Source organism: Hipposideros armiger, unplaced genomic scaffold (genome assembly GCF_001890085.2).
Source record: "Hipposideros armiger isolate ML-2016 unplaced genomic scaffold, ASM189008v1 scaffold_397, whole genome shotgun sequence".
Classification (NCBI taxonomy): Eukaryota; Metazoa; Chordata; class Mammalia; order Chiroptera; family Hipposideridae; genus Hipposideros; species Hipposideros armiger.
Window position 1 is genome coordinate 764,542 of NW_017731747.1, and position 18,657 is coordinate 783,198.

Consider the following 18,657-nt stretch of genomic DNA (forward strand, 5'->3'; position numbering starts at 1 on the left):
GGCCAGTGAAGCAACATCCTCCACAACTAGACTGAAGAACAAAAGGACAGCAACTTGTCTGTTCCCCTTTCCCCAATTCCCCAGCACTGTTCCCAGCCCCAAATTCCCCAATAAAAATCTTAAAAAAAAAAATAAAAACAAAGCTGGGGTTAGAGGAACATAAAAATGAAACCCTTTTCTCTAATAGTGGGGTGTTTTCCTTCTACAAAAAAATCTTAAGAAAACAGTGACTCATTCAGGAGGTGGTATTTATAGACAGCTATCATGTGAGCAAAAGAATGTTTATCTCAAGAGAGATCTAATATTCCTATTTAATAATATTGTTATTATGTTTTAAGTCAGGGTTCTCTGATTTTTATTATTAGTACAACTGACCACGATGTTAATAGGAAAAGAGAAATTGAAGTTCCTGATTAATTATGTCCATCTTTTAAACTATACTCATCTGAAGTGTATTAGTTTCCTCAGGCTTGCCATAACCAATTACCACAAACTTGGCTGCTTAAAACAACAGAGATTTACTGTCTCATAGCTCTGAAGACCAGAAATTTGAAATCAAGGTATCTTCTGGGCTGTGCTCCCTTCCTTGCTTCTTTCAGCTTCTGCTGGCTGTTGGCATTCCTTGTGGCTTCATTACTCTAATCTCCTCCTCTGTCTCCAAGTGCCCTGCTCCTCTGTGTATCTTATATATAAGGACACTTGTCATTGATTGGACTTAGGGCCCACCCAGCTAATCCAGGATGATCTCATCTTAGGGCCCACCCAGCTAATCCAGGATGAAATGTATCTACATTTCTGTAAAGACCCTTTTCCAAAATAAGATTGCATTTGCAGGTTCCAGGGATTAGGATGTGGACATATTTTTTGAGAAGCCACCATTCAATCTACTACAGGAAGTATATTCAATGAACAGCAGACTGAAAAATTCCTTAAAAGAACTACTAGAAAGTCGTATGTTAATAAAGGTGAGTTCTCCCTTTTCCATTCTTCCCTCTCTGAATACGATAGAATAAGTCTGGAGCCATATTCAGCCTCCCCATTCGTTCTGTGCATCAGTGTCTATTCTTTCCCTCAACTGAAAGAGCACCTGTTAAGGGGAAGAAGCAGGTGGCACTTCTGAATCACTGTGTTTAGGCTGTGTGCTTGGAGGAAGTCTTCCCACCAAGATGGCTGGCTTTTCCACTTAGGCCTAGTGAATATCTTTCATCATCCAGAGAATGCATTTTTAGATGGTTGGCAAAGGTTTGGAGTCATAAAATCATACAATTTTACGGCTAAAGAAAGCTCAGCAATTATCTAGTCATTTTAGAAACAAGAAGAAATCAACACATTACTAAGGGTCACTCAATATAATGGGGGTAGAGCCAAGTCTCTACTAGAGGGTCACTCAATATAATGGGGGTAGAGCCAAGTCTACGAGAACTCAAGTCTCCCAATACATATTTAAGCACTTTTTTATTACTCTATCACACACGATACAGAATGTGATGCAAAGCCTGTTCCTACATGAATTAATCTTGAAATGTTGGCTTCATTGGCGTCACCCACCTTCTATGGGCTGAATGGTTGTGTCTCCCCCAAATCCTTATGTTAAGCCCTAACCCCCAATGTGATGGTATTTGGGGGTGAGGCCTTTGGGAGGTAATTAGGTCATGAGGGTGGTGCCCTTGAATAGAACTAATGACCTTATAAGAATAGATGCAAAAGAGATGATCTTTCGCTCTAACACATGAATGCACAGCAACAAGGCAGCCATCTATGATCTAAGAAGCAGGCTCTCACCAGGAACCACACTATCCTGCACCTTGATCATGGACTTTCCAGCCTCCAGAATTGCGAGAAATAAATGTTTGTTGTTTAAGTCACCCAGTCTATGGTATTTGTTATAGCAGCCATAACTGACTAAGACACAACCCAATAAAATATTCAGTGATATTTACTGAATGTGTGCTATGCACAGATAAGGTCTCTGTGCTCCCACAGCTTGCACCCTCAGGTGAGCGAATGATTGATAGTACCTGAAGATACAAGGCTCTGGTCCAGCTTTCACATTAGGGTGTTGATTGGTACTGAGGTCACCTAACTCAACTCTCTCTCTTTTTTTTTTTTTGGCTGAGCCATCCTGCCACCTGTTGGCAGCTCAGCAGCAGCTCAGCTCGGGCCATGAATTGAACCGGTGACCCTGTTACTCAGAACTCACACTGTTGAGTGAGCTCTTAACCAACTGAGCCACTCGGCTGACCCTCATTCAACTTTTGATTCTTCACTATGCCCTTAGAGGAAAGGTAAAGTAACTGAAGTTACTGTCCCCAGTTAGAAGTGTTCCTTAACTTTCAGATGTCATCATTTGAGTCAAAAGTACCTCATGGCCTAGAAAATAAGTCTCTTTGCTTCTTCTCTAGTGCTTCACTAGATTAAGCAGGAACCCAAGGTCAGCCACAACAACAACAGAGAAGCTGTGTTTTTATTATTAAAACTCATCATTGTCCACAGAATAAGGTATATCTCTTGGGAGAAATAAATCCATCAACTAGCTACTTGTCAATGAGAGAGGCATTTTCTAGTTGACACTGAGCAAAAAAGACCCAGATGGCGGATCCTTTTGGCGTAGACTTATCTGCTCCAGCTGCCTAATATATTGGGTTGTTGGAAAAGTCATGACGTATTTTTTCTATGTTTTTCGTTGCAAAACTGTGTCATGTCTTTTCCGACAACCCAGTATTTCTTTATTGCATTAATTCTTCTTGCATCAGAACCATCACACAGTTTGTTTATTTCCAAGGAATATAAAAACAGAAAGGTTTTTTTCTGTAGAATTCTTACTTTCCTCCTTCAACGCCAAGGTGGACTATTCAATGCAGGACACAATTAAAATTATTTCGGGCCTTTGGTGATATGACTTGGATCCTTTGGTGAAAACAATCTCAAAGCTCTGGCCCATGAGAGATTCAACGCAATCCCTTCCTCATGAAACAGGAAAGGGGACTAGACTTTTTGGGGACTATTTTACCCGGGCTGGACCTGATGCCTGATGAAGATTCAGAATTTATTTTAAAATGGGTTTTGGCTTGTTGGATGGAGCATGTTGCACTGCTGCTGGCTGGTGCAAGTCCTGTGGGCTTGTGGCCCTGTCTTCTCTGATGAGAAATCCCTGCCAATCCAGGATCTGTGAACTGATTCTGCCAGCCAATCTCTAATTTAGCATATGCGCAAAGCCAATTTTTGGACACCATGAGGAAGCCTGGCACCGCTGCAGCCCTCCATGTTTGCAATGCTCACAGTGAAATACCAAGTAGCTAGCAAGACAGAAAAAAAACAAAACAGCACACGACATGAAAAGGCTTTCTAAATCCAGATGAATCGTCTATGTATTATATATGTGTATGTGTCTCCCTCTTGCTTTTCCAACATAAACTTCCCCCATGCCTTTCCTTGTAGTTATTTCATTTAGATTTTCAATCTGGGATGCATTTAGCAATAGCCAACACTGACAAAGATAAAATCCTGCTCCCCACTGAGAACATCTGATTTTTAAAATGTAGAAATGCTGCTCTTTACAAAATAGGACATTTCCCTTTAAATTAGCTTCAAAATACACCCAAATAATTTGCCACCAGGAAATACCAGTTTAGAGTACTTAAAAATAATTCCTATCCATGCAAAACCAATCTGATGAGAGGTATAAGCTAGTGAAACCTTCAGTTTTGAGATAAATTGAGCTGCTTCTGTGGGGACAGCTGTCACTACCATGGGAAAATTCACCTAACCCTCAGACTTTTATTGTTGTCTTCTCTCAGAAAACCTGTGTCTAAGGTGTGTTTATGGAAATATTTGGGAACACTTGCTAATTGAGGCTGGGTACACCCATCCATCTTAGCTGAAAACGTGGATCTTCCTGCCTCCCTCCCTTCTAGAGGTTTTCTTGCTAATCATCTGGTTTTCGAACAGTTCAAAATAGAATAGGTAGCCACAAAAGCTCTATTATGTCATGTCATGCTATCTTTGAAAATAAACATATATTAATATATTGTGCCCACCCACCCTGCAATGTGCAGGCACTGAATCCCGAGATGGGCATCCATTGGGGGGCATTGTGACTTTCCCACGTGCATGAATGAAATCAAATCTCTGAATAAAAGGGAGGGGGAAACTGTGATTTTTCTGATGTGTATTTCTTCCAATGCATAGATTGTGACAATGACCAACTTTTGGGATCTTTTGGTAAGTGAGATCTGTGCCAGGTGAGCCATTGCTGATAGGTTTGCTATCATGGTATGAACAAAGCCCCCCAAACTATTCCTGGTCCTCACTGCTTTGGCTTCTGACGGTAGAAAAAGAGTCTGAGCCCTGACAGTATAAATATAAATATTTCAGGAGCTTGGCTGATGGCAAGCTTTGCACGACCAAGCTTGATTGCCCTGGCCTGGTGTGGGGCTCCCCGGGTGGCAGGGGCTAAGATCAGGCAGTGTAGTTGGTGGGGTGGAAGTGAGTGCCGCCAGTCATTCTGAGTAGACCCTGGGCTGATTATTGATGAGGGCTGACAGGCTCCTAAAGGGAGGTCCTGTCCAGTTTCTTTCTGCAGCAGGGATAATGGGCCATGCATGAGGTCCTAAGGTGGAGACGGGGGACTTCTTTGTGTGACTATGACTACATTCCTCATCAACAAGGCCACAATCATGGTGTCTTTGGAGGCCACTGACTCACTGGAGTATTACCATTAAGGGATGTCTGCTCAGTGGCGCCAGGTTTTTCCCCACCCAGCGTGGTGCCTCCATGCTCCTTCACCCAAGCCAGACAGAAGGGCAGGACACCAGGTCTGGGAATTAGGGCGATCGATATGTGTATATACAACGCAGTCATGGACAATTGCAAAGGCTCACATGTAACCCCACAGGGAAATGGTTAAAACTGAAGTCTGTGATAAATGACTCATAGAACCCAGACCTTGACTGATCTGCCTGGGAGCGGTGAGAGGTGAGGTTCATAACATTTGTGATTCATAGAGTTCAAGTGACTAGAATGTATGTAAAGGATTCCAGGACTGGCCGTACAAATAAAAATAACTACTTAAACGGGTGAATTTTTCACTCCTGAGTGATCTTGAAAACTTGAATTTTGAGATCACTACCTTTCAAGTTCAGTTTCAAAGGAAAGACTACTTCATTGAAACATGAAGCTAACAATCTGAGTTCTATTGCTTCAGCACCCTGAGATAACTGCCCCCTTGTTGGTATATTGAGATTCCCTACTTACTGGCATGTGTTCAAGAGGGAGACCATCTTGGGGAATAATTAGAGACCATGTAGTTATAAGAACCAAGGCAGATATGGGATTAGAATGTAGATGCTTTGAATTTTTGACTTTTGATGAAATAACATTGCTAAGTATTAAAAAAATATACTCCAGTTCTGTCAAAGTTTAATAGATTTTAAGAAGATCAGGGTTGAATTATAATTTGGGATTCATTTACATGGCTTGAAATTCTAGTAACACAGTTAATTTTCCTAGTTAAGAAAAAAATGAACAAAACATTTTGTACCCCAAACCACTGAAAGGTGGGTTAAAACAGAGTTAAAGAAAAAGGTAACTCTGGATAGAGAGCAGCTCTCTAGAGAAACAGAAACAAAGCAGATAGATGATAGATTAGATAGATAGATAGATAGATAGATAGATAGATAGATAGATATTTAAGGAATTCAAAATCTACAAGGCTGGAAACTTAAAAAGAAGTTGATATTGTAGTCCTGAGGCAGAATTTGTTCTCCAGGAAACCTCAAATTTGGCTAAGGCCTGCAACTGATTGGATGAGGACCACCAACATTATCCGGGGTAATCTAATTTACACAAAGTCAACTGACTGAAGATGTTAAGCACATCTACAAAATACCTCCTCAGCAACATCTAGGTTAGTGTGTGATTAAATAACTGGATGCTATAGCTTAGCCAAGTTGACACAGAAAGCAGATCATCACGGTAGTTTTCTTCCCAAGAAAAAAGGAAGTGTCTTCAGTCCATGAATATTTAGACTTTTCCCTTTTGGAAGGGTCCTGCAAGCCACATTTGATCAAATGAGACATGATACACAGTCTTCCTCAGCAGATGTTCAATGGAAGAGGGCTGCAGATGTTCAATGGAAGAGGGCTGCAGATGTTCAATGGAAGAGGGCTGCAGATCTTGAGCCTTGTGCAGATGGTGTGCAGAAAGGGGCCTGGCAAACAAGCCAAAACAGAGAGGAAGAAGGTCCACCTACTTTATGGTTTTCATTCTGGTTCAGGGACCAGTGTCTCTGAAGCAGTTACTCCAACTATAGCCAATATGTGAATGGTTGTCTGTGCCACCCACTTGACCAGTAGTTCCTGACACGTGCTCTTCATCACCATAGTTCTCAAATATTCACTAACTGTGTCCTTTGAGCAGTATGAGCTCTCATCACATGGGCGAGCCTCATGAAAGGAGATTCTGAATGTTTTGTATTGGGCCAAGGGGTCATGGGTGTTCTCATCCCAGAGAAATATAAGCTTCCTTCCCTGCTAATTATACTCCAAACCTTTCCTTTCATAATTTTTACAGTTATAAAATATTTTAAACAACAAAACATTCTTCACTTAAAGACTAAATCAAAAGGAAACAAGGAAAAACCCATGGAAGAAAAATGTACCATTTTGGTTCTTATCTCTAAGGTCAGATAATAATAAGTAACATTTACATGGTACTTCATCATTTATAAAGTGTTTTCACATATACTTATTTTGTTCTTCTCCTTGCAGCATCTTTGAGAAGTTGATAGTTTTCTCCCCATTGTACAGATGACAGCACAAAGGCTGAGAGAGGCTCACAGACTTTCCTGATATCCTACAGCCACCAGGATGCAGTTCCCGGTCCCTCGCCACACCTTGAGCTGCCTAGACTACTCTGGGGCTTCTTGCTGGTGACCAGCTCCATTTTCAAACCCTCGTTTATGGAGTTACATAAACGTGGCCAGAAACAGATTGTCCAATCAATCCTGAAATGACTTTCTGCTTAGGAAAACCTTCACTGAAGGCAGTGTTCCCACATATGGCCAGGTACCTTTCCCCCTCCGTGTGTCTTGGAGCAGAGAACGCTATTGGAAATCAGTGGGAGGTCTCTGCACAATCAAGAGCAGGGAATGAGAAGCAGGATGTGAATCTATTCTGTAAAGTGAAAACTTAATGTCCTAACAAATAATTAAAAAATTCGAGGTTGAGTTTCCACAGCTGATCATCGCTGGCAGAGCCAACTTCGGATGAAACACTGCTGCTCAGTGGTTTTGACATTCTCAGTCAGGCATATCTTGATGAAATTAGAGATGCAGAAAATATTTTTTGATGGAGTACAGAGACAAAACAGCTAGAAGGGAAGCCAATTCTGTGTGCAAACTCATGCAGACCGAGATAAAGAGGAAAAGGGAAAGCAGGAGAGTACAGAACGTGTGCTCGTGTGAGTGTGTACAGATGAAGAAAGATGAAAGCAAGTTATAGAAGAGGAAAGGGGAACCTGGGGTTATACTAATTAATCAGACTTTAAGATCTTGGCAGCAAGAGGTGTGTTTATAAACAATCTTGACTAAAACATACCTTTCCAACTATTAACTGTTTTATATGCCAGAAATAGTATCTAATTATTCTGCACTTGTTTTAATCCAAAAGTGGAAAGGAAAATATTAATAAGTGAATACAACCATTCTTATGCTATAATATAGATTTCTGCACAGACATTAATGTTTCTAATGCTCAATTAATGAAATGTGGCCAATTCAAATTATTTTACAAGAAGATTAGGTGGGAAGCTATTAGTCAGAAGGCTTTCAAGCTAGTAGAAAAGAAAAATTAGACAAAGATATAAGAAATAATAGAATGCTAACCATTCAGGAATCTCTTAATAGCATGCTAATATTAAGCCACCAGCAAGCCAACTAGTTTTCCTCTTGGAATTTAATTCTAGAAAAGCCTGATCCATGAGGATAGAATAAAGATTTGCAGACATGCCAAGCCTTGTTTTACAAATTATCTTCCATGTATCCTTTCTGTGGAAGTTACTAGAGGATGTGCTCCATTAAAAGGAGGAAATAAATCAAGAAATAAAAATACATGGGATCCAATAAAATGAAGATCAAACTCACAAATTAGGCCAAAGGACTTCCAACATACTCCCCAGGATAACAGAAAGGGAAGCTACCAGAAAACAATTTAGTGGGCAGACTGGAGCAGTGGATGGAGACTTCAGGGGAAAAAGAACACATACAGATTACTTCATGTATTTAAAGACACTTTACAACTCTGTTGGAGAGTTTGGGTCTGAATTAGTAAATCAGTGAGAGATTTATAGAAAATAAAACAAATTCAATAGTGAAAGGATAAACAAACTGTGGTATGTTCACACGATGGAATATTATTCAGCAATAAAAAGAAGAGCTATCAAGCCACAAAAGGACACAAAGGAACCTGAAATGCATAGCTAAGTGAAAGAAGTCAGTCTGAGAAAGCTGCATACTATATGATTGCAACTATATGACATTCTGGAAAAGGCAAAACTACAGTGAAGTAAAAATATCAGCGGTTCCCAGGGAGTTTACTGGGGACAGGGTGAATAGATGGAGCAAAGGGTATTTTTAGAGTAATAAAGCTAGTCTGTATGATACCGAAATGGTACATACATGACATTATGCAGTAGTTAAAACCCATATACTGTACAACACAAAGAGTGAATCCTAGCTCTGTCTCCAGGAACATGCACCAAGGAAAGGCCATGAGAGCACACAGCAAGAAGACAGCTGTCTATATGCCAGGAAGACAACCTTCACAAGACACTGAATCTGCCAACGCTTTGATCTTGGACTTTCAGCCTCTATAAATTTCTGTTGTTTAAGCCAAAAAAAAGAGTGAATCTTAATTCTTTTTTTTTTTTTAGCTGAGCCATCCTGCCACCTGTTGGAGCTCAGCGGCTGCTCAGCTCGGGCTGGGACTTGAACCGCTGTTGCTCAGAGCTCAAACTTTTGAGCGAGCTCTTAACCAACTAAGCCACTCAGCCGGCCCCTGAATCTTAATTCTTAATGTAAACTATGGACTTCAGTTAATAAAAATTTTATGAATAAATAAATTTAAGGCAATTATTAACTTCAGGAAAAACAGAAAAGCAAATAGAATCGGTAAACCATACGGCTCCGTTGTGACCGTAGGAAGAAGGAGGTCTTGACATCCATGCATGTAGCACCTTGGAGCTGCCTTGCCACACACACCAAATTCCTTGGCTACGCCCTTCACAAGAGCAGCAAGTCTAATTTTCCATAGAAAATGAAAATTAGAAATATGCTTATTCAGTAACAGGAACAATTTTGTATAAATTATGATATCTGTTCATTCACTTATTCACAGAATAATGTGAATTAAACCAATTAAATCCCAGGCACTGTGTGAGGTGCTGGGCAAAGACAAATATATTATATTACCTGTTTCAAAGATGCTCAGAGCACGCTAAGAGATACAGATATAGATAGGCTTCAATATCCAAAATCTAATCCATTCCTTGAAAATGGCTGAATATTGCGTTTTGGGGTAGCAAGAGTCTATATTCCATCATTATAAATGGAACCAAGAGTACTGCGTTCCCAGCTCCCCCCAAATCCCCAATCAATTCCCTCACAAAACATTTTTTAAAGTTTAGCTGCCTGTGTAACAACCCACCAAGTACTTTCTACATAATGTAAAGGACTTAAGACATGAATTATCTAGTTATTTAACAATGAATTAGTACTCATGGGTGTGTTTTTTACAGTACAAGATACTGTATAGTAGTGGATACAACTTATGTTTTCATTCTATGCCATATTAAACATGTATGGTAATGGGCATAAATAATGAAACAACATGCTAAGGATACTTTCTTAGAAGACTTAACGACACGAGATGGACATTAGGAATAACGCACACATTCAAATGACATGCAGTGAGATCCCAGCAGGAGAACAGCTGAACACGCTCCAATCCTCTCATCTGAATCCATGTGAAACCTAAATGTTTTTGCCAGCACACACATGCAAACCCACGTTGGAATTTTGATCCAAATGGTAAGTTCTGGATTAAAAGTTTCCACAAATTGTTATAGTGACTACTCCAATGGTGAGAGTTTAGATAGTGGGGAGTTTTGTACTAATAGAGACTATGAAGCAATGTGACAATGATCCACGCAGAGGGTTACATGATCGAAGGAGGAAATAAAACTATTCAGACAAATACAACTCGGCCTACATTCTGTGTGCATACGGCAAGGTCAACAGTGTTCAAGCAGCACATCTACTGTTACCGTGATAAGTTTCTGAGCAACTGTTTTTCCATTTCTATTATTCTGTTATCATTGTTATACTTTAAAAATATGGGCATGTGCAAAAGCAATGGAGGCAAATATAAGTGTGAGCACACATGAATGTCACACTCCCATCCCTGCCCCCTGCACGATCTTCAGTGCCTAGTTAGACCATTGCAAGTGGAGAAGGTCAGACACTCAGGAAGATCACCTGGATCAGGTCTGCTTTAGCGAGGCTGGGACTCTCTGCATCCAGTAGCCACTGCATGCAAATGTCAAAATCTATCTATATATGAAACACAAGTACTTTCGATGGATAGTAGGTAGCTGAGGCTGTATTACATTTTTGTAATTTAAATTATACCAAAGAATCACAAAGGGGAGTTCAGTATTTGAAAGTCCCATGTAGAGAATTCTTCAGATGAGAAAAATTCCTTGAACTTTAGAAGTAGTCACCCCCTGGGTTTAACTGTTTGAATAAGTTGGATTTTCTCAAAGCAGGGTACAACAGCAGCATCTCCACATTTATTTTAGACAGTTATGGTACATCAGCTTGAAGGAATATTAAGCAGTCATTAACATTTATAATTATGAGGACTGTTGCTATGTGGAAAAATGCTTATGGTGTCTTAAGTGAAAAGAGCTAAATATAAAATTATATTTAAACTATTACTGCAACTAAGAAAAAATGCACGGGGAAGGGCTGGAATAGAATATGGAATAAGGAAAGCACTTTTACACACATCACGTTTCAATCTCAAGTGGATTAAATGGGGCTTTGCAAAAAGCAAACCTTGCAACATGAATGGACCTAGAGAATATTATGCTAAGTGAAATAAGTCAGACTAGGAAAGACAAATACCATATGGTCTCATTTATATATGGAATCTAAAGAATAGAATAAACGAGCAAATAAAACAGAAATAGATTCAGATATATAAAGAAAAAACTGATGGTTGCTAGATGGGACGGGGGTGGGGATGGTTGATAAAGGTAAGGCGATTAGAAAGTACAAATTGGTAGTCACAAAATAGTCATAGGAATATGAAATACAGTGTGGGGACTATAATTAATAATGTAAAAATTATGTAGGGTGCCAGATGGGTACTGGCCTTATCAGGGGGATCACTTCATAGACTGTATGGATGACTGACCATTGTGCTATACTCCTGAAGCTGAAGTAGAATAATATTGAATGTCAACTATAAATACACACACACACACACATATGGTCACAGGTTGTAAAGTACAGCATACAGAATAGAGTCAATGGTATCGTAACGGTTATATACGATGTCAGAGGGGTAGTAGATTGGGAGGTTATCACTTTGTGAGGGGTGTAAAAGTTTAACTATTATGTTGCTTTGTACACCTGAAACTAATTAAAAATAACAATAATGACAATAAAAAGGAAAAGGAAAGCCTACCTCACAGCAATAGAAACTGAAGAGGGTAAATGACTTCACGTTTTAGCTATAGTGATATGAGCTGCTATAACAGAGGCACCCACAATCATAGAGGCTTAACACAGTAGCAGCTCCTTTCTTGTTCATGTTGAATCTAAGATCTGGTGAGGTAGAATGGCATGGTGTGTGCCTTCTGTTCCACGCAGTCTTCAGGGACCCAGCCTGTCAGTGGTTCTATCATCATTAACCCACAACTTCCATGATCTCACTCTCTGGCTATTAACCATCAACAAGGAGAACAAACATGGAGGAGAGTGAAATTTTTATGAGCGAGGACTGGAAGTAGTATATATCACTTCCACCCACATTCTGTGGGTCAAAACTTAATCACACAGCAATATATAACTGCAAAGGAGGCTGTGAAATATCAGTTGTGTGCCAGGAAGAAGTGTAAGTGGGTTTTGGTGAACAGCTGGCTGATCTCTGCCACATAAATCCTCACATGTAACCAGAGGTAGGGCAAGAACCAGATTCCAAGTTTTCCTGTATTAGATCAGTGCTTACTTATATTTTCACATCTCATTCTCTCTCTCACACACACAAACATATTAAAGATAGAGACTTACCTGTTGAAATCTAAACAAAACAGTTATTCTTCATCTAAGGACTCCCAATATACAGTCTGATTCCTTTTTAAAAACACATTTCATTCTCAATGAAAATCATCCCAGGGAAGGAAATAGTTACCAGGGATAAATCCAAAGTTTTGAAACAAGAGAATTTGGCTAAGAGCTGACTTGGCTGAGAAAGAATGAGCAAATACTGACATAATTATATGACCCTTATATTTCCGGTGTCATGCACATCTTTGCTTAGGCATTTTCCCATTGCTGACGGGTAAGAGAAAAATCAAATCCTACCTGTGGCACACATTAAGACCCCCTACCACTTCCCATGAAATCCCAGCCAGAAGGCACTAGAAAAGAGTTGGCATATTTATCTTCTTTGGGGCTTGTTTCACTAGGCTCTTGCCCAACTTTTCAGGTCCATTCCATTGTGGTTGTGACCAGCGAAAGTAAGGATGCTGTCTCTGGGTGCCATTTTCAAGCAAAAATACCTTAAACAAACACATTAAACTATTACTTTGCGGTAGGTGCCAGAATCCTGGAAAACAGACCCAAGTTTGGCATTTTTGATGTCAAATGTTCTCATTTGGTGAACAAATCAGAACTGATCACCAAATCTTATTGGTCCTTGGTGGGGCTTGGTGAGTGTTGTTTATGCTAAATATCTAAGTTATAACCAGGGCTTAGATTGGACAATGAGAAAAATAAGTTTGCTATTTTATATTTCACTCTCCTCTGCCAAGACTAACCAGTACAATGCCTTGAACATTTAGGCACTTGGTAAATACTGAGATAATCATTACGAACATAATTATGCATATTGTTTGATGATAATTCAGAAACTATTGGATTAAGTGTGGATAATTGTAACTATACTAAATGCTGCCAGGCTGCTCTGCTTATCAGCCTGCTGTGAACTGTTTATAGATCTACCCATTCCCTCACCCACACACACCAACAGCTCTCTCTCTCTCTCTCTCTCTCTCTCTCTCTCTCTCTCTCTCTCTCTCTCTCACACACACACACACACACACACGAATTGTGTCTTGCTGCTGGCAGGGTTTCAGCTCTCTTCTGGGATAGTGACTTCTAACCTTTATTCTTGGGAGTGAGGCAATTGTTCTGTGGGTGATCCCAAGAGTTCTGGTGAGCAACTGGGTCTGAAGTGCCTCCCCCAGAGGCAGAGTGGGACAATCCGGGCAGGTCCGCTGCCCCTGGGGACACCAGAGAAACCCGTGTTTCAGGAGGCCCCCAATGGTTCCCTTTCCCCTAGCTTCTATTTCTACACTCGAAAGGAATGCCTTTGGGATAAAGGAACTTCTAGGAAGCTTGATTCTCATGCTCTGAGCTAAGGGTCGGCTTCCGACCATATGACCTTGGGTAATTCCTTACTTTTCCAGTGGGTTTGCCAGACTGTGAACCAGGGCTTGCCGTAACCCATAATATCTGTGTGATAAGGATGGAGGAAATGGGTACTGAAAGGCTGGTATCAGATTTCTTCAGGACGAAAACTGTCTTTTTACAAATATAATCACCTTCAATGTAGTTAAGCTAAGGGTAGAAAGAACTGTTCAGTTAAAACAAACAGACAAACAAACAAACAAACAAACAAACAAACTGGTTGGGCCATTTACTAGTGGAAAGATAGCCCTCTGGGTAAGACTAGGATAGACTAAGAGTGAGACAAAGAAAACCAAATTTCTCTGCAAAATAAAGTACGAAGTGTAGAGAGGGTCTACAGTTTGAGGACGAAGGGGAGAGGGAGTCCGGAAAGGGGGTGGGACCCTGGTTCGTGGTAACTTGTCTATTTTAAGTTTTTAAGAAGCTTATTGTGCTGTGTTGTGATCCCAGAGGCTGGAGGACTTAGGAGAATGCAAAGTGGCTGCCACTCACCTAGTTTACAGGTAAGATATGAGCACTTACAATATGCCAGGCACTAGGTTATGCAGTTTACATGCACATTCTGATTCAATCCTCATATCCACCCTCTGTGATAGTCTGTCATTATCCCCATTTTACAGATGAGGGAGGACACAGGCTTGCTGAGGGCTGGACACCCAGCAAATCAGAGCGCAAACCGGAGTTGGGCTGATTCCAAAGTCCATCCTATTTATTAGTCATGAGAGCATATTGTCTTCATGAATACTGAGGACTCTAGTAGCTATGGAGCAGAAATTATTTGTGGCTTACTAATTAATGGTGATAAAAGCATCCCAGAAATGCAAAGTACTAAATAAATACTAGTATTACTGCTCTTGCACTTGACCACTGACATCTGAAGCACTATCATCTAAAATGAAAACATGACAAGCTAGCAAGGGCTTATTAATGTCACATGAAAATGATATAGTTAAATACTCATGTTTGCATTCCACTGGATATTTATATTCTGAAGACCATCTTCTCAGGCCCTGGACTCCCATGGAGGTCAGGATCGTTTGCAAATCGAAACGAAAATACAGCCTTATCACTTCATTTTTTTTTTCCCCTAAGACAATAGGAAGAAAAGTGGTTCACCATTTTGGTGCAGAGCTGTAAAGCAGAAATCATGGCGCCTCTACCACTTCTGCCTCAAAAAGAAGAAATTATAGCCTTTCATTCTCCTAGCAGCATGTAACTAAGGTTTAGATGAGTGAACAGATGCATGCAAAAATCAGCCACGCGCATAGAAAACATTCATTTTCACAATCTGGTAAATCTGCTAGGTACGCATGAAACGGAGCCAAATTGATTTCAGCAGAATGCAATGTCACAGCCTCGGCACACCAGGGATGCTGCTCGGCCTCACTCAGTGCCAGGGCTGTTTCCATCCAGCGTCCTGGGTGTATTGATCGCCCAGCCACTGAGGGTCTGTGAATAGCCCCATAAATGGTGGCATGATTTGCAGAATCTCAGTTGACCAGCTTGTGTTATTTCCATCCCTATTAACGGACCGGAACATGCAACGATGGCCTTGCTTTTCCCACTTCATGGACTGTTTTGAGCTTCTGGTTCCTCGGTCCCTTATCCCTCCTGTAGATAGTTCATAGAATTATGGAATCTAAAAACAGAGGGTCCTTAGGGATCATCTTGTCCAAGTCTTTCATTTTATGGATAAGGTCCAGGGAGGAAGAAGTCTCGCCCAAAGTCACATGGATCATTAACAATGACCCAGGCACCTTCTGACTCCCAAGCCCATGCTTTTTTCACCACACGCTGTCTCCATTGAAATTTGGACTCAGACTATATGAGATGAGACTTCGGCAACTCCATCAACTCCAAACATCTACATGTCTATGAAATATTTATAGTGCAAAGGGCTCTATTTAGCCTGCCCTTGGCTTTCCTGTTTGTCTACTGGACCACAAGTCCTCAAACCCATAACAATACAAGTTTGCAACCCCTTATTAGAAAACCTGGGAGAAAAAGGTGTTTTGCAATGAAGAGTTTTTTGGACTTTTGGAAGGTAAAACAGCACCTGTGCAGTCTATCTTAGATCAACTGTCCCGGAAACCTGGCGCAAAATGTACGACTAGTCATGCTGAGGCGATAGTGTCTAAAAACTGCCTCAAATCCGCTTAGGTCAGGTTTTGCTGCTGAGTAAATTTTTGGTTTGCAGAGCTCTTTAGATTTTAGAAATGTGGATAAAGAACTGTGGATTTCTACTACTCTCCTCACACAAGTGGCCTTAAACAAACATCGCGGGCCAGTCAGATAGTATCACTTTATCACTCAACGGGTGGTTTTTCACCAGAACGTTCTTGGCCAGACTTTTGTATCTCCGTAGATTTCAGTTCTTGCAGTTGCCTCTCAGTTATATCGCAGATAACAAAACAGAACGGCCCCAAACTGCAGACCTCAGGGAGCCTGGGTTCAGAAGCTAATACCCTGTTCGTGTCTTGAATTTTTTTTTTTTCCCCTAAAACAGATCCAGCTGGGATCACTGGAAGGGCAGGCCCGTTATGAAGCAGCTGGGGAGGTCATGGTGAGGACTGGCAGCAGCACCTGTCCTCTTGGGCTTTGGTAAAAGCAGAGCAGAGTGGGCCTGCCACCAAGTCCCCAATGGGCAGCGATCGTGCCTGCATCTCTGGGCTTGCTTGGGCTCCAACCGCGTCTCAGCTTCCTCCTTCTCATCAGATGGGCAGGTTTCCAGAGCTGTCAGATTTTCTTCTGCCCAAGTTAACAGGAACATTGATTTTGGAGGAAGGGAGGCCCTACCTCCCCAGGCCCATCCTACCCTTGCTCCTGGCTTAGCCACGCCAGCTCCATGGCATTGTCCGGTTTTATTAGTACTGCCTGGCTGAGGCTTCCTTTCCCAGGCGGCCCCTGTGATTTCCAGTCCCTCTCTGCTTGGCATGTCAACGTGCACTTCTGGTCTCCCAGGGAGGGCCTGCTTACCTGGATAATGGGCACTTGACCCCCTGGTTTCCAAAATGGGCGTCTGTACCACAGCGGGGCTTGCATCTGTTTTTATTGTTTTCTGGCCTGTTGCCGGAGGGAGTCCTATAAACGTGACCTTGCTTGGCTGGCTTTGGGATTGATGGAAATTGGATCACTTTGGGGGTTCTCATGGGCCTGGATGAAGGGGTTTTGGAATGGCACAGGAGGGTCTACTGCGTTTACAAGGAGGCCCTTAGCTCCTTCAGAACTGGAACACGGCTTTCCTAAAATTTTTCACCTGGCTTAGAATAGTAGGCCCCTGTTTCTTTGAGAGATTTCCCCATAGAGACAGGAGGATGTAATTTTACTTAGAAAACTATAAATGTCTTCTATGAAAAAGAACCCATTTCTGTTTCTTTTGGAGCATACAGGGTAGGTTAGGTTTGGGGAAGAAGGAAGAAAGGAAGGAACAGAAATCCTGTCTCCCACACCCTCTGTATTCCTCATCCCCGTTTCTTCTCACTGACCATATGACAGTGTGTGGACGGCCTTCTCATCCACCCTTGCCCAGGCGCACTCCATTCTACTGTATCCAGAATGATATTTGTAAGACACCCATCTCTGCGGCTTAAAACCCTCAGTGGCCTTCCATGGCCCTCAGAATACGTGGACAGCCCTTACCATGGTCCCTGGTCCTACAGCACCTAGCCCCAGCCCACTGCTCTAGCACCATCCTGCACAACCCTCTGGCTCTGGGTGCTCTGGCCTCTGTGACCTTCTCACAGGCTTCTTGCTTCTCCTGGTGCTTTGCACACACCTCTCCTCCTGCCCAAAGACTCTCTGTTCCATCACCCCCCAGCGCCCCACCCTTTGTCTAGTTATCTCTTGTTCATCCTTGCAGATCCTAGTTCAAATGCCATTTGCATAGGAGCTCCTGTCCAGCCTGGAGTCCCGCTTTATCCTCTCACAGCACTCTGTACTTTCCTTTCCTATCACCCATCACGACTCACAACTACACACTTATTGTAGCCCATTGGGCTGTTGACGCTCTCTCTCAGCAGCCCACAAGCTCTGTGAGAGGAGGGATTGCACTTGATTTGCTCACCATCATTCCCTCTAGTGTTGGCCTTGTGTTGTCAGAGAGCGGTTCCTCCAGATTATTTTGATGAATCATTTATCGAGCTGGTATGACAACCTCACCAACAATGCTACTCCTACATAAGAAAAACAACTCATATGTTACTTCCGTGTAGAATGGAAATTTCTACTTGCTGGCAAACCTCAGGCGTGGGTTATTCTCAATAGACTAGATGAGTGAGCCAGTGTCTCCCCTCCCAGAGGCAGGTCAGTGGTGGCCACGGAGAGCTTCCCGTTTCTCTCCCGGAGCTCCAGGGACGCTCTCTGATGGCAGGCTGGCATGTCTTCCCTGAGTGCTCATGTTGGCCAAGAGGAACATGGCACATTGGTAATAATGTCAGTAAACTCTGAAGCTGCCAAGGAGAACAGCAAGTGAAGGCCAAGAGAAAGCCAGCCGAGCCTTCAACACGCAGGCCCTGGAAATCATCTCATTACCAGAGGTGCCAGCCATCACACCCTGGATGGAAGGGCATAATTGCTGAAAACAGCTCATCGCTAACAGCGTGACAGCCAAGGGCCTGTAGTCGCTCCTTTCCTCACTTCAGGGTCTGTCCCACCATGAGGGGAAAGGTGCCAACAGTGGAAGCCATGCATGAAGACCCACTGTCGTCTCAGAGAAGGGGCATTTCTTCCCCTGACTTTCACGGGATGCTTTGGGAGCCCTCTATGTGCTACCAAGCTTGAAATCTTGATGCTTTTATCCAAAGGTAGTGCCTCCTGACTTCAGGTATGTGAATGGAGGCCCAGCATGGCAGAGGATGGTCTTCTGTGTGACACTAGCCATTCACAGAAGGCCGTCTCACAAAAGT

At 42.0% G+C, this 18,657-nt stretch overlaps 1 protein-coding gene and 1 long non-coding RNA gene across 8 annotated transcripts in view; one reads left to right on the forward strand and one right to left on the reverse strand.

Annotated features, from left to right (window-relative positions):
* Positions 1-8,897, forward strand: part of LOC109393929 (uncharacterized) — a 109,071-nt gene extending 100,174 nt beyond the window's left edge. For both annotated transcript variants that reach the window (XR_002126356.1, XR_002126357.1), the window contains exons 3-4: positions 835-965; positions 6,768-8,897. This is a non-coding gene — a long non-coding RNA (uncharacterized LOC109393929). The remainder of the gene's footprint in view (positions 1-834; positions 966-6,767) is intronic.
* The window catches only part of CLYBL (citramalyl-CoA lyase), a 249,089-nt gene that overhangs the window by 50,098 nt on the left and 180,334 nt on the right, over positions 1-18,657 (reverse strand). The window lies entirely within an intron of this gene.